This window comes from Manis pentadactyla, chromosome 4 (genome assembly GCF_030020395.1).
Source record: "Manis pentadactyla isolate mManPen7 chromosome 4, mManPen7.hap1, whole genome shotgun sequence".
Classification (NCBI taxonomy): Eukaryota; Metazoa; Chordata; class Mammalia; order Pholidota; family Manidae; genus Manis; species Manis pentadactyla.
The window spans coordinates 19,654,358-19,666,095 of record NC_080022.1 but is presented as its reverse complement, the minus strand read 5'-3'; positions in this window follow the sequence as shown (position 1 = coordinate 19,666,095).

Genomic DNA, 11,738 nt, shown 5'->3' with positions numbered 1-11,738 from the left:
AGCTCCTGCTTTGTTTTAGAGTTTACATTCAGTCTGATGTGATGAAATAAATAATTACAGCTAACATTAACATAGTGCTTACTATGGACCAGGCACTGTTCTAAGCATTTTACCTGTATAAACCCAGTTTAATCCTCACCACACGAGAGGTGCTGTTATTACCTCCAGTGTACAGATGAGAAAACAACAGAGAAGTTTAGCATCTCATTCTCTGGGTCCCTCTAAAGTCACACAGCTAGAAAATGGCAGAGCTGGGAGACAACCCTGGTAAGCTGGGCCCAGACTTTGTTCCCTGATAACTCACTTTCTACCTCCCTGATGAGAAAAGGTGAGGGCTAAACTGGAGGCAGCCTGGACCAGAGTTGGCAGACATTGTTAACATCAGTGTTAGGATCACCTGGTTCAGCTGCCTGGAACCAGTTTGTGATGCCCCAACCCCTGCTGCTGAGGGCTAGCATGGTAATATTTGGACATACTTGGATGGAAAATAACTGTTGTTGTTTATCGAAATTCAAATTTAACTGGTTATCCTGTATTTTGATTTGCTAAATCTAATAATCCTACTCAGGGTTCAGAACAGATAGCACACGGGTGCCAAATAATCTGACTGCAAACTGGATTTGTTAGATTTAGGGAAAGTTACTGAAACCCAGAGAAGAGGGCAAAAGATTGGGTATGGGAGATGGTGTAGATGGGCAGGAGTAGAGGAGGTGCGGGAAAAGCAGGGGCAATTTTGCCTTCAGGGTGTCCCTTTCTTAGGACCCCTGGCCCTCTTCCTACCCCTCCTTAGGAGAGGATTCCTTATCAAGTACATCATATCAATGTAAGGACTGAGTAGTGATTGTGCTTTCCTGTAAAAAAAGTTTCACTTCCTGTGTCCCCTCTCCCAAAGGTATTAGAAAGGCAGTGGGTCATGATGGAAAGGGAGGGACCTGAGGACACCTGAGCTCTGCCTGGGGAGCGTGGGCAGATCAACTTGCCCGTCTGTGCTGTAGGGATAGCACTCAGCAGAGAGCTATAGAGACCAAACTATAGGCCAAAATGTGCTGATCCTGCTGCACCCTCAGCTCAGTTTTCTCTGTTCCTCTCTAAGCTCTAGCCACACTGACTTTCCTCCAGGTCTCCTGTCACAGGGCCTTTGCACATGCTGCTCCTTTTATTTGAAACTGTCTTCCTTCTTCCTAACACCAGTTACTTCCTCCAGGAATCTTCTCTTACCTCCCTCTTATACACACTAATAGCAATGGATACGTCTCCCTAGAGCTTCTCAAGGTTGTACCTCTATATATGTTTATGTGATTATTTGGTAAACATCTGGCTCTTCAATTAGACAGTAAGCTGTGAGAGGGCAGCAGTGGCATCTTCCTGGTTCGTTATTATCTTCCTGGTACCTGACACACTGCCTGGCATATAGTAGATGTTCAAGAGGCTAAGTGATATGTCCAACATCACCTAACTGCAAAACAGTAAATCCAGGACTCAGACTCAGACTATGTATCCTCATCTCTTAAAATGCTACACTCTGAGTAGTGAAAAAATGCCAGCTATTAGTAATAATAATAATAATAATAATAGGGTTAGAACAGACTGTTCGGAATGGTCACAAGGTGTTTGTTAAATGAGTGACTCATGAGTGTGAAAGGGCCTTGCTGGACACAAGTGAGGTTATTTTCCTGTACCCTGTTGAAGAGATTATCCTGGCATGGTGCTGAACTGATGGGCTAGGGGGTGGGTTTTGGGCCCCTCTACTGCAGCATGGGCATGTGCTTGTTATAGTGTCAAAGAGCACAGGTTCTGGACAGGCCCTTCCCCAGAGAGAGGGTCTGTCATTATTCTTTCTTGACCTTTTCGTAGAGTAGGGTCTAGGCACACATGTCTTCTGGCAGCAGAGGGAACAGGATGAGGGGAATAATCATAATGGTAGTTACCTTTACCAGGTGATTACAAAGTGCTAGAATTTGGCTAAGCATTTAAACAGTAATAATCACCAATTATGATGGTTTACTGAGAGAGAACTATATGGCCTGCCTGCACCTGACTGTTTAACAGGTAAGAGCTCATCAAATCATCCCAACAACACAATGAGACAGATGGGAAACTGAGGCTCAGAGAGGGACAGGACTAGTAAGTATTGCAGCTGGGTTGAGGAGCCCAGTTCTTTCAGACTCCAAAGCTAGTGTTCTCAATCACTTCATCACACTGCAAGCCCACTTCATAATACTACAGGGGTACACAGTGTGCACACTGGGCAGCAGTGAACAGGGGAGGGGATGGAGTCTCTCGTCTGCCTCATTGTCTGAGGGATGGGGGTATGCATCACTCCCTGCTTGACATCTTCCTATGGCTCCCCAATCACACTTCAAACAAAATCCAAGGACTTTGCTGAGCCTGCAAAGCCCCACAGGACCTGGCTCCCTGCTCCCTCTGGCCCCTCCTCTCATAGCACTCACTCACTCCCTGCCCTCCCTCCCTGCACTTCTGCCACCAGGCATCCCTGCTGCTCACTGACATGCCAGGTGTGTCCCCACCTCAGGTTTTTTGCTCCTGGAATGTTCTTTTTCCAGCTGTCACAGTTCACTCCCTCATTTCATTCACAACTCTGCTCAAATGCCACCTCTTCAGAGAGGAGTACCCCCATCTAAAATAGCTACCCATCAATGGTATCACCTATGTTATCATTTTTTCATGGCATGCCTTTCTACAAGCAATCATTGTATATTTACCTGTTTGTTTATTGCTTCTCCCACCAAAATAAAGCTCCGTGAGGCAGGACTTCTCTATTTTATTTACTGCTATATCCCAGGATATAGCTGAGATACTGCAAGCCCTCAAAATACACTTGTGAATGGAGCCACACCAATCCTGGACTCTAATCCTGGCTTTGCCACCTCCTAGCTGTGTGACTGAGCATTTCAGTTAACCCCTCTGAGCCTCAGCTTCCACATGTGTAAACTAGGGGTGGTTATGAGCATTAGGTGAGATCAGGCAAGAAAACAACTGTGTGGTGCCTGGCACATGATAGGTGCCCAATAGAAATGGTAGGTGACAATCACAGGCACTCTCCCTTTCCTCTGAACTCTTCCCTCTGCAGAGGAGGAGGGCAGGAGACTGGGGCCTGGGGAGTTCACTGGGTGTATTCTCCATCGGTGTGTGGTGAACATGTGAGAAGAGGCTTCAGCCTGAAGGAACTCCCATGACTGATCACAAAGCTGGGAAAGAATGAAGCCAAAGAAGGAATAGTCAGAGAGGAAGAAGATGAACAGGAGTGTGCAAGTGGGATAGCCCCAGGCTGCCAGTGGGCTCCTCACTGACCTGGAGACTAGGGGTGACGCAGAAGCTTGCTGAGTGACAGGTGAGGAGGACAATAGCAGCAAGAAAGGGGAATGGAATTGGAGGTAGAGAGTCAGAAGAGAAAGTAGCTGGTCATCAGCAGATACTTATTAGGCACAAGCTATGTGCCAGACACCATTCTGGGCACTGGGGATGCAGCAGAGAAACAGACAGAGAGATTCTCTGCTCTCTAGGAGAAGGGTAGGTGAACTATAGCCCAGGGGCCAAATCTGGCCTACTATTTTGTGAGCTAAGAATGGTTTAATATCTTTAAATGATTGAGAAAATCAAAAGAAGAATATTTCATGACATGTGAAATTCAAATTTCAGTATCCATAAATAAAGTTTTATTGGAACACAGCCATGCTCCGTTTACGTATGGTCTAGGGCTGCTTTCGCACAACAGTGGAGTCGAGAAATTGCAACAGAGACCATATGGCCTGGAAAGCCTAAAATGTTTACTAGCTAGCTCTTTAGAAAAAAAGTTTGTCAGCCCCTGCTCTAGGAACTTCCATTCTCTTTGGGGAGACAGTTAAACAAGCACGTAAGCTAATTTTAGGGTGCTTCTGAGGACAAGAACCAGCTGGCATCAGTATTTCCTCACACCCACCTGCCTCAGACACCTACCCCTGGAAAGGAAGTGCTCCATGCAGCTGGGCTACAATACAGCAGCAGAGGAGCCAGTCGCTGTGATGAGCCCCCTGCCTCTGGGCCAAGAGGATCTAGCCTTTGCCTGGAAGGAAAAAGTCACATGAAATGATCTGGAAAGTCCAACACTCACTGGATCCCATTCTGCTCTCCCAGACATTTGATCCAGGAAGAATGACATCATAATGATTTCAGAGGAACATTAACCCCTTTTGTCATCGAGGCTTGCCACCTGTGTACCCGCCACCTATGTGCAGTGCCTCTGTCTTTTAAAAAGGTCTTCTCCAACATTACCTCACAGAGCCCTTTTAGGGGTTATCGTTCCTATTTCACAGATGAGGAAGCTGAGACTTAGAGAATGACCTGACTTACCTGGGGTCACACAGCATGAAATAGCTTGCAGAGACAGAATTACAAATTAGTGGAATGTCAGCTTTGGAGGGCCTTTGGGACTGTCTTAGCCAGAGACTGAAAACTGGTGGCCCGAGGCAGAGGTGAATCAGGTAAGGGTGGTGGCCAATCCTCCATGTGCAAGAAATAAGGCATGCATTGTCTGTAGAGATTTAAAAATGTATATGAAACTGGGTAGGTCTGCTTTTCATTATCATCATGCCCTGGCAATTCCAAACAATGTCGGTGATAAAACTCTCCCTCCTGAAGAGATCTTTCTGTTGGTCTAAGTTCTAAATAATTGCTGTAATTATTATGAGCTTTGAGAACATAATATATATGTAAGCTTCAAATTAGTACATTTTTATCACCTAACCTGTAATAAATAACACATTCTTCATAGAAGCTAATTTGGGGAACTCCCAGTTACACAATGGGCCGCCAACATACACCTTTAATTTGAGAGTTCATGGCTGGTTGGAATCATTGGAGCTCACAGTGGCAGTGTTCATATCCTCATATTCCTGCATTTAAACAGCAGATTTGAAATCAACAGTGATAGCACAGTGATTGTAAAAACAAAGGAACAGAACTTGTTACTGCAATTCTGTCACTCTCTGTGCAAATCATTCTCTGAGCCATGCCAAGTTGCCTCTTTTGGAGGAATTTCTTCACATGCATGTTCCTTTTTGTAAAAAACGAAACAGAACAAAATAAATACATTAATGTAACTAAAAACTATTAATTACTTTTTCCCTTTTTGTACTATAGTAAAATTTTTTTATTGGTTTGAGTATATATATGAAGTTCAAAAGAGAAATTTTTCACTATGTGTTTCTTTCTAAGCCATTATTATTTATTTTATCTCATGGTTATTATTAAAGATAATTCTGTCATGTTGGGTTAAAAAAACGATCCACTCTGGCTGTTAAATACACTAGACAGAAGACAGAATAGGACTCACAGACAAGGACATCACCTTCTCAATCATAATCAGCATTATTTTATTAAGCACCTACTTGGTGCCAGGGGCTGCTCTAAGATTTTATCTATATCATCTTTCTCTTCTTTCCCATTCAATAAATATTTATTAAGATCCTACTATGCAAAGGACATCATCAACAAAACAAAAAGGCATCCTACAGTATGGGAGAATATATTCGTAAATTACATATCCGACAAGGGGTCAACATCCAAAACATATAAAGAACTTACACACCTCAACACCCAAAAAGCAAATAACCCAATTAACAAATGGGCAGAGGATATGAATAAATTCTCCAAAGAAGAAATTCAGATGGCCAAAAGGCACATGAAAAGATGCTCCACATTGCTAGTCATCAGGGAAATGCAAATTAAAACCACAATGAGATATCACCTCACACCAGTAAGGATGGCCAGCATCTAAAAGACTAAGAACAACAAATGTTGGCAAGGATGCGGAGTAAAGGGGAACCCTCCTACACTGCTGGTGGGAACGTAAGCTAGTTCAACCATTGTGGAAAGCAATATGGAGGTTCCTCAAAAAACTAAAAATAAAAATACCATTTGACCCCGGAATCCCACTTCTTGGAATATACCCAAATAAGACAACTTCTCAGATTCAAAAAGACATGTGCACCCCTATGTTCATCGCAGCACTTTTTACAATAGCCAAGATATGGAAGCAAGCTAAGTGTCCATCAGTAGATGAATGGATAAAGAAGATGTGGTACATATACACAATGGACTACTATTCAGCCATAAGAAAAAAACAAATCCTACCATTTGCAACCACATGGATGGAGCTGGACGACATTAAGCTCAGTGAAATAAGCCAGGCAGAGAAAGACAAGTGCCAAATGATTTCCCTCGTTTGTGGAGTATAACAATGAAGCAAAACTGAAGGAACAAAATGGCAGCAGACTCAGAGACTCCAAGAATTAACTAGTAGTCACCAAAGGGGAGGAGTGTGGGAGGGCAAGTGGGGAGGGAAGGAGAAGGGGATTGAGGGGTATTATGTTTAGTACACATGGTGTGGGGGATCACGGGGAGAAATAAATAAATAAATAAATAAATAAATAAAACTTGTGTATATATATAAAAAAAGATCCTACTATGTGTGAGGCACCGTTGTAGGTGTGGGGATATAGCAGTGAACAATGTTAAATGCTTTCTCTCTCTTAACCTTGAACAACCGAGCCTGGAGGTGGGATGGGTTCTCTTTGTGTATCATCTCATTTTAAAAATAAAAACAGGATCCCACAGAGCCAAGATTAGGGTGAGGTGAGTGATGCCAAGCCACACAAGTACAAGGTCAGACCCTGCCTCTATTTAAAATGCTGATATTTTGTTCATCATGGATACTTTTTGCATTACTTTTGACTTAAAAAAATATTATCTTAAAATATTATCTTGATTGTTGAGTTTTTTTAGTGCCCCCTTAAATTTTGCCCCCATATGTTTCATTGACCTCACTCTATTTAATCACACCCTAGTTCTATCCTTGCTCATGAAACCCACACAACAATCCTGTGAAGTAGGTGCAATAACTAACCCTGTCTTACAGATAGGAAAAATGAAACACAAAGAGGCCAAATGATTTGTTCAAGGCCACACAGTTATTAGGCTGTAGAACTGGCACATGAACTTCTCTTACTTTAAAGCCCATGTTCTTAACCTTACTTAACATTTATTTTGGTTTGTCCATACAGGTTGTTAAATATCTCAAATAATTTGCCATCACTTTAATTTAAAATAAAAAATACAGCTTTTCAGCTTATTTAAAAGCCTGGCAGCCCGGGCTCACATTCCTGCTTTGTAACCATCAGCGGGATGGAGGGGCATCCTCTCCTAGATAAGCTCATCAGATCAGATCGCCATAGCCTCCACCACCTCTTATTGCTCAACTACTTACCAGTTTCATTCATTTGTTCCCTGCCTGATCTTGGGGGCATTTGGATCTGGGCCCCTAATCTGGCTACTTCAAAAATGGTGGAATCCAAGCCCCACAGAGGAAGAGGCTTACCCAGTTCACATAGTACTTTTGTGACAAAGCTGGGCTCCAAGCCAGGCCTCACACAGCCCAACAGTGACAGGAGACAATTGTGAGTGACTTTACATCTGTTGGGCACTCAGAAAGGGAGTTTACCAGTCTCAGATCAAGTTAATTATCATTTCCTGAGCACTGCCCAATGGCTGGCACGGAGGTGGCATTTCCATGTCCACATCTCATATGGCCCTCCCAAGCACTCTGGCAGATCGGCCTTGAGGACCTCTACTTACAGGTGAGAAACTGTAGGTTCTCCAGTGGTTTAGTGACTTTCCCATGATCATTGCAAGTTTGCAGCAGGTCTGTCTAACTTCAGTTCACTAGCTCTTGACATAAGACTGGAGGAATCTACCTCTTACTCCCTCCCTGCATCTCCCTCTCTCACTCACTAGGATTTTCTCGGGCTGAAGCTGGAGTTCCCCTGGAATTTACTTGCTTACAGGAGGATGCTGACATGGGTCAGCCTGAGAGGCAAGCTGCAGTTGTCAAAAATACCTACTACATGCCAGAAATGTGCTAGATGCTTTTCACAACCTTAAATTCTCTTCTCTGTGCTTATTGGCATCCTCTAAATTTCCCACAATGAATATACTTTACTTCCATACAAGGAATTGCTTGATCTGGGCCTGGAAAAGATTCTACTGAAGGTTTGGGGAAGTTGGGGATCAGTATCCTCAATTTTCAATTAAGGAAACTGAGGCTCAGAAGGATTACCCAAGATCAGACAGGTAGTAAGTAATAGTCAGTATTCTGAGTCCAAGGCCCATGCTCCTTCCATTCCTTTTTTTCTAAACACCTCATTCCACAAAGGAGTTCAGGCAAATTATAAAAATACATAAGAAGAATCAAGCACTTATCCTATCTTTCTTGTATAAACTCTATTTCAGGAAAAATCCAATAATGAATGAGGGAGAGTTCTTCTTTATGGAAGGGTTCCAGCTTGAATGCAAAAAGAATGATAGAATTAGAAAATCACCATTTTGTAACATCTAATGAAATAATGGATCATTAGTGGAAGCTAAAACCAATAGTAAAAAGTTGATGGTGAATTTTATAATGAAGAGAGTAGGCCAAGAGTCCTGAACCCACAGATCAATCAGTTTCAACTAAATATTATGTGCCTCTAGATGTAATGTGATAATAAGTACATAGCACCATCACCAATAAGGTATTCTTGCCAAAACATTAAACCTTAATCTAACAAGTGTCTAGATCTGACTTTCAGTTTACCGGAAATACAAGGAGCAGAAGAACAAGCTAAACTATACCATTAGGAAGCAATCAGTCAAATCTTCTGTGATGTGGAAACCTTTACAGGACAAATGCCCTAGTTTCTCTTACAAATAAATAGCATGAAAAAAGGAAGTAAAGAAAAGTGGAACAGTTACAGATTAAAAGTTTCTTAAGAGACATATCAACCAAAAGAAATGTGTGAACCTTACTTGAATCCTGATTGGAATAAACCAACTATTAAAGAAATCTGAACATGAACTAGGTATTAAATGATTTACAGGATTTTTTAATTAATTGTGTTAGATATGATAGTGATGTCTTTGAAAAAGACATGCTGAAATAATTTGGGTGGAATGATATGTTTGGGATTTGCTTTATAAACTCAAGAGAGAAATGAGAGCTAGTTGAAACAAGTTAGGCAAAATGTTGGTAATTATTAAAGTTGGGTGATATGTACATGACAGTTTATTACATTCTCTCTACTTTTATGTACGTTTGAAATTTTCCATAATAAAGAGCTTCTTAAAGCTACAAATAAATAATTAAGAAAACCAGGACATAGAGAAAAAGCAGATTAAGAAATAGAAAAGTTCTGAGCTTCTTACTAGCCAAAGCAAAGAGGGAAACAAGAGTTATGCTAGCCAACTGTTGAGAAAGATGGTCTCATGCCTATAGTCTTTGACTCCCACTCAACCTCATAAGAATGGGCCTTGGGCCTGGAACACTTCCTAAGCACGAGATGAGTCATATAGCCTGTGCTGGGTTTATCATCTTGTGTGGGAATATCTTTCCATGTTTTAGGCACAATGAGTAGTCTTTTGTCTCTTGCTTAAGGCATGTATGTCATATGGCATCTGGCCAATCCCACTGCTTTATCTGTTCTCCTCTGGGAGGAGATGAGATACTTTGTGGCACAAGAAGGGTGAGAATAAGCAAACTGCCCTGTTTGTCACTGGAAGAGATCTGCTAGCCATGAGGAACCGATGGCCAAGATTGAAGCTGATCTTGCTCTGTTTCTTCTCTTATGTAAGTGAGGCATTATTCCATCCAGTGCTTGACTGCATGTGTTTTCCTTAGCAATTCAGATACCAAGATGCAATGGGTTAGAAGGGTATAGAGTCCTCCTCTGGGACTGGTAAACAGTGCATGGTACTCTACTCTCTTGGGATTGATACCTGGTGAAAGGTACTCCACTTGACACCAAGAGATTTAGAAAACCAACAAACCAGCATAGTTTCTTGTAATCAAAGAGATCCCAGTGATGGCAAAATTCCTGCTTGACATGGCCCATCAGGTCACCAGAAAAGAAACCAGTCACTTGTCTTGATTTGGACTATAATGAGGGACTTGCAAAGAGCTGGGGCCAACAGAAAGAGGGGAAAGAGGTGGAGGGAGGTGGCCCTTAGAGGCTGAGGGAAATGCAGGAACATGGGAAAGGCAGGGCATTCCAGGTGGAGGGTACCAAGTGAGCAAGGGCAGAAAGGCTATTCCATTTTTGTAAAAGAACACATGTTGTACAAAATGTATATGAACCCAAATAAAGCTTGTATTTTTTTTGCTCCCTCCTCCCCCAAAAGAAATCGATCCAACTCCAAAAAGCACTGACAAGAAATAAAAGTCTTTACCAAAGGTCTTCAGAGGACACTGCAAAGGGATTACATAGCACACCTCAAGGCAAGATGTCCTTTCAAAATCGTCCTACAGCTTCCCTCTTCCTCAAAGTTCCACTATCAGAGCAGCTCCCCAAACCTCTCCTTTCATTCTTTTTCCCAAATTCCCAACCATCCAAACTGTCAGTTCACTCCCCTCCCCTGTCTGCAGAGCAGCCGTTCCTGAGTGGGATAGGAAGGAAATTCTCCTAGGTCATTCTACTCTTTTGCTTAGGTCTGTTCCTCTCCCTCTGCCCTCCTTACAGACTCCTTAGAACTAAGATTGGAAAGGCAGGAAAACCATTAATATTTACATGTGAGTATTTTTATCCTGTTGCATTAAAAAAAAAAAGATTGGAAGGAAATACACCCGAATAGTAACAGTACAAGCTTTTGATCAGATAAAATTGGGCCCAAGTCCTGGCTCTGGCACTTTCTAGCTGTGTGACCTTGGGCAAGCCTCCCTGGAGTTATTTCTCCAAACCTCAGATGAATTCCTTAGACTGGTATCTGGTGTATAGTAAGTGTTCCATAAAGTGTAGCTTACAAAAAATAAAGGAATTATCTCTAGATGGTAGGAATGAAATTTATTTTGTCTTTATCAATGCTTTTTGCCTTTATCAATATTTTATTAAGACATTTTTACAATAAGCACACTTGTAATTTAAAATGAAATACTATAGAGACTGTTACAAACATAAGCATAAAATGTTTATCAGTAGAGGACTAAATAAGTTATAATAGAGTACTCATACTCTGGAATATTATGAACTAGTTAAAAATGTGTCTATGAATAATGACATGACAAAAACGTCCTCAGTATAGTAAATTGCAAAACAGTATGTGTAGCATGATCCATACATTTATTTACTTATATGTTAAGTATGTAAATAAAAAGTACTGGAAGAAAGCTCAACACCGTTGCTAATTTAGCGGTGAAATGAGGGCTTTTAAAAATATTTCTGTAAGGTTTAAGTTTTTAAATAAGACACATGAATTACTTTTACATAATATAACTTTCAAGCCGGGAAAGGAGGCAGGAAGGGTTTCCCGGTGTGTTTCCCAGGCCCAAGGGCAGGACAGAGGGTGACAAAAGCACCCCAGTCCTATGCTGCGCAGCTTGAGTTCCAAGGTTGGGAGGGAGGGGTTAACAGCCGCACCCGTCTTCAGCGCTCAAAGTCCCCCCCCCCGAGCCAGTCTTTTTTGCAAAGACAGCAACATAAGGTGCCAGTCGAAGTTGTTCCCTCCTCCCTCCCACTGGGGGCCCCCCTAATACCTCCTTCTAAGGAGAGTAAAGTGTGTAGGAACCACGAGGAAGGCAGAGAGAATAGTAGGCACTAGGGCCTAACGATTGATCTTTCTAGATGCGGCATGTGGTCTCGCATTCCCCTCCCTCAATCTTGTTAAAACTGAAGATGTGGGAAAGCTATGGAGGGGCCGCGGGGCCTTGATGGCTT